Consider the following 5,560-nt stretch of genomic DNA (forward strand, 5'->3'; position numbering starts at 1 on the left):
ATCTCGCTAGCCCTTTCTGAGACCGCAAAACATAAATGCAGAGCACCTTTAAAGATCTAGGACTGACTAGACATTGTAATTCATGGTAAAAGAGATCCAGTCAAGTCACACTCAATGTAAACTAACAGTAATGAATGCAAATGACAGTGGTGCTCTCCAACTAGTGCTTTTTAATAAGAGGATGATGACTCAACATAAAAGTAAATAGATAGGCCCTTCGCAGAGGGAAGCAGGGATTTGTAGAGGTGCCAGAGCTCGGTTTTGATATAGAGGTGAATAATATTTTGAGTGGTATACTTTCATTGTCAACATAACAACCAAGAGATGGCGATATCTTCCATGCTACACACATTATAGGCGGTTCCCAAACAGAATGGTAAAGTTCATACTCCCCCTTCCACCAACAAGCATCAATCCATGGCTTGCTCGAAACAACGAGTGCCTCCAACTAACAAGAGTCCCAGGGGGAGTTTTGTTTGCAATTATTTTGATTTGATTTTCATAAAGCATGGGATTGGGCATTCCGGTGACCAGCCATTTTCTCGTGAGTGAGGAGCGGAGTCCACTCCTCTTGAGAATAACCCGCCTAACATGGAAGATACGGATAGCCCTAGTTGATACATGAGCTATTCAAGCATACAAAACAGGATATTTATTTGAAGGTTTAGAGTTTGGCACATACAAATTTACTTGGAACGGCAGGTAGATACCGTATATAGGTAGGTATGGTGGACTCATATGGAATAACTTTGGGGTTTATGGAGTTGGATGCACAAGTAGTATTCCCGCTTAGTACAGGTGAAGGCTAGAAGAAGACTGGGAAGCGACCAGCTAGAGAGCGACAACAGTCATGAACATGCATTAAAATTAATCAACACCAAATGCAAGCATGACTAGGATATAATGCACCATGAACATAAATATCGTAGAGGCTATGTTGATTTTGTTTCAACTACATGCGTGAACATGTGCCAAGTCAAGTCACTTAAATCATTCAGAGGAGGATACCACCCTATCATACCACATCACAACCATTTTAATAGCATGTTGGCACACAAGGTAAACCATTATAAGCTCCTAGCTAATCAAGCATGGCACAAGAAACTATGATATCTAGTTGTCATTGCAAACATGTTTATTCATAATAGGCTGAATCCAGAATGATGAACTAATCATATTTACAAAAAAAAGAGAGGTCGAGTTCATACCATCTTTTCTCATCTCAGCCAGTCCATCATATATCGTCATAATTGCCTTTCACTTGCACGACCGAACGATGTGGATAATAATAATAGTGCACGTGCATTGGAGTAAGCTGGAATCTGCAAGCATTCCATAAACAGGAGAAGACAAGGCAATATGGGCTGTTTTGTCAGATCAACAATAATGCATATAAGAGCCACTTCAACAATTTAATTATGGTCTTCTCCTATCGACCCCCAAAGAAAAGAAAAGAAATAAAACTATTTACACGGGAAAGCTCGCAACAAGCAAAAGAAGAACAAGAAATATTTTTGGGTTTTTCTTTTTAGTTATTACTACAAGCATGGAATTTAAAACTAGCTAAAAGCTACAACTAATTTTTTGGGGGTTTTTCTTAAGGTTTATTAAACACACAAGAAGAAAGCATAAAAAGGAAAATAAACTGATCATGGATGATACAATGAAAAAGTATGAGCACCGACATGTAGCAATGAGTGTGTGAACATGAATGTAATGTCGGTGAAAAATACGTACTCCCCCAAGCTTAGGCTTTTGGCCTAAGTTGGTCTATGGCCACGGTTGGCCTGGCGGATATCCATAGTAATAGTTGGGGTCGTACTGCGATGCAGCGGCTATTGCCTCCTGAGCTGCAGCATGGCGGCGAACTGCCTCCGCCCTCCTCTCGTACTCATCTACCTCCTCTCTGGTAATAAAATATCTTCCTTTTGCCTGATAATCAAAGAAGGCAGGAGCAGGGAGAGTAATACGGACAGCACGACATCCGTCAAAGATTAAGCAATACTGGAGAGGTGATTCATTCCTCTCGACAAACTGGTGGTGAACCATAGCGTCAAAGTCTAGGTAAGCCGGAGGTAATTCAATATCATCATTACGTATAGTTACACCAAGAAAATCAGCTAAGCGGGTTGCATAAATTCCACCAAAGAAATCTCCATTAAATCTATTAACATGTAACCTACGTGCAACAATGGCTCCCAAATTATAAGATTTATCTCCTAACACAACACTCCTAAGAATACTGAGGTCAGGGACACACATGTGACATGCCTCATCTTTACCATTAATGCATCTACCTATGAAGAGAGCGAAATAATGTATAGCAGGAAAGTGAATGCTCCCTATGGTAGCTTGTGTTATATCTCTAGATTCCCCCACAGTTATACTAGCAAGAAAATCTCTAAATTTAGATTTGCGAGGTTCCCTGATACTACACCATTGTGGAAGTTTGCAAGCAGTGGTAAAATCCTCTAAGCCCATAGTGTAAGAATTCTCATAAAGATCAAACAGGACAGTTTGAGAATTACGTGAAGATGAAAATTCAAACCTCCTCACAAAGGAACTAGTGAGATAGTGGTACTGACGGCATTTTTCTTCCTCGAAGCTCACAAGATCAGCGTTACGCAAATATGCGTTAAATTCTTCCTTAATCCCCGCTCAATCCATGAAGTCCTCTGAAGGCCATTCACAGGGCCGCACAGGAGCGTCCCTTGGTGGCCCATCATCAGCATCACGCATTGCAAGCCTGGGCTCTTGTTTCCTTGAAGATCCACCTTGGTACATTTTCCTAAACATATTTCTTCCTCTGGAAAATTTCTGAAATTTTTAGTAACTTCAAATAAAAGTGAACCAAACTCAATAATATTGATAGCAACAACTCCCACAAGTGCCTAGAGCCTATATCATGCATCAAAACTACTTTTGACCATATAAATTTGACATGCAAGCTCAAGAACATGGTCACCTAGGCAGCATAAATTTGCAATGAATAAAGCACTAGAACAAAAACTAATTGGACCAATGGAGGAGTCACATACCAAGGAACAATCTCCCCAAGCAGTTTTGTGAGAGGTGCTTTGAGCAAGGAGATCGGAAATCGCAGTAAAATGGGCTAGAACTCATGCTTGAGCTGGATATTCGTGTTTGTGGGAGCAAGAAGAAGTGTGTGGGTGCAGGAATAACTAGAGGAGGGCCACCATGGGCCCACGAGGCAGGGGGCGCGCCCAGGGGGTAGGGCGCGCCCTCCACCCTTGTGGCCAGGTGGATGGCCCCTCTACTGTGTTCTCAATGCCAAATATTCTCAATTATTCTAGAAAAAAATCATATTTAAATTTCAGGGCATTTGGAGAACTTTTATTTTCGGGGTATGTTTATATTGCACGGATAATCGAATAACAGATGGGAAATACTTATTTTTATTTTATTTAATATAAATAACAGAAAGTAAAAGGAGGGTACTAAGAGTTGTGCCTTCTAGTTTCATCCATCTCATGCTCATCAAAAGGAATCCACTAACAAGGTTGACCAAGTCTTGTTAACGAACTCATTCCAAATAACATGGAACGGGAGAAATTTTGAATAACACTATGTTACCTCAACGGGGATATGCACATCCCCAACAATAAGAATATCATATTTCTTCTTGACAGTAGGAAAAGGAAATTCAAAACCTCCAAATATAATCGATGAAATTTTTCCAATAGAGTGGATACTATGAACTTGAGGTTGTTTCCTCGAAAAGTGTACCGTATGCTCATTACCATTAACATGAAAAGTGACATTGCCTTTAGTGCAATCAATAACAGCCCCTGCAGTATTCAAAAAGGGTCTTCCAAGAATAATAGACATACTATCGTCCTCGGGAATATCAAGAATAACAAAGTCCGTTAAAATAGTAATGTTTGCAACTACAACAGGCACATCCTCACAAATACCGACAGGTACAGCAGTTGATTTATCAGCCATTTGCAAAGATATTTCAATAGGTGTCAACTTATTCAAATCAAGTCTACGATATAAAGAGAGAGGCATAACACTAACACCGGCTCCAAGATCACATGAAGCAGTTTTAACATAGTTTATTTTAATGGAGCATGGTATAGTGGGTACTCTTGGATCTCCAAGTTTCTTTGGTATTCCACCCTTAAAAGTATAATTAGCAAGCATGGTGGAAATTTCAGCTTCCGGTATCTTTCTTTTATTAGTAACAATTTCTTTCATGTACTTAGCATAATGATTCATTTTAAGCATATCAGTTAATCGCATACGCAAAAAGATAGGTCTAATCATTTCAGCAAAGCACTCAAAATCCTCATCATCCTTTTTCTTGGATGGTTTGGGAGGAAAAGGCATGGGTTTCTGAACCCAAGGCTCTATTTCCTTACCGTGTTTCCTAGCAACAAAGTCTTTCTTATCATAACATTGATTCTTTGATTGTGGGTTATCAAGATCAACATCGGGTTCAATTTCCATATCACTATCATTACTAGGTTGAGAATCATCATTAACATTATCACTAGTTTCAGGTTCATTACCAGATTGTGTTTCAGCATCAGAAATAGAAATATCATTTGGATTCTCAGGTGTTTCAGTAATAGGTTCACTAGAAGCATGCAAAGTCCTATCATTTTTCTTTTTCTTCCTTTTAGAAGGACTAGGTGCATCTATATTATTTCTCTGAGAATCTTACTCAATTCTCTTAGGGTGGCCTTCAGGATACAAAGGTTCCTGAGTCATTCTATCACCTCTAGTCATAACTCTAACAGCATTATTATTATTCTTACTATTCAATTCATTGAGCAAATCATTTTGAGCTTTAAGTACTTGTTCTACTTGATTAGTAACCATAGAAGCATGTTTACTAATAAGTTTAAGTTCACCTTTGACATTAGCCATATAATCACCCAAGTGTTCAAGCATATCAGCACTGTGTTTTAATTCTCTAGCAAAATAAGCATTGAAGTCTTCTTGCTTAACCATAAATTTATCAAACTCATCTAAGCATGGGCTAGCAAACTTAGTAAATGGGATTTCAGCTTTATCATATCTATAGAGAGAATTTACCTTTACTACCTGTGTCGGGTTATCAAGACCATGTATTTCTTCAATAGGAGATGGATTAAGATCATATGTTTCTTCAACAGGCGGTAAATTAAGACCATGTATTTCTTCAATAGGAGGTAAATTCATAACATCTTCAGCTTTAATACCCTTTTCTTTCATGGATTTCTTTGCCTCTTGCATATCTTCAGGACTGAGAAATAGAATACCCCTTTCCTTCGGAGTTGGTTTAGGAATAGGCTCAGGAGCTGGCTCAGGAAGTGTCCAATTATTTTCATTTGTCAACATATTATTCAATAGAATTTCAGCTTCATCCGATGTTCTTTCCCTGAAAACAGAACCAGCACAACTATCCAGGTAATCTCTGGAGGCTTCGGTTAGTCCATTATAAAAGATATTAAGTATTTCATTTTTATTAAGAGGATGATCAGGCAAAGCATTAAGTAATTGGAGAAGCCTCCCCCAAGCTTGTGGGAGACTCTCTTCTTCAATTTGCACA

Source organism: Triticum aestivum, chromosome 5A (genome assembly GCF_018294505.1).
Source record: "Triticum aestivum cultivar Chinese Spring chromosome 5A, IWGSC CS RefSeq v2.1, whole genome shotgun sequence".
In the NCBI taxonomy this organism is placed as follows: domain Eukaryota; kingdom Viridiplantae; phylum Streptophyta; class Magnoliopsida; order Poales; family Poaceae; genus Triticum; species Triticum aestivum.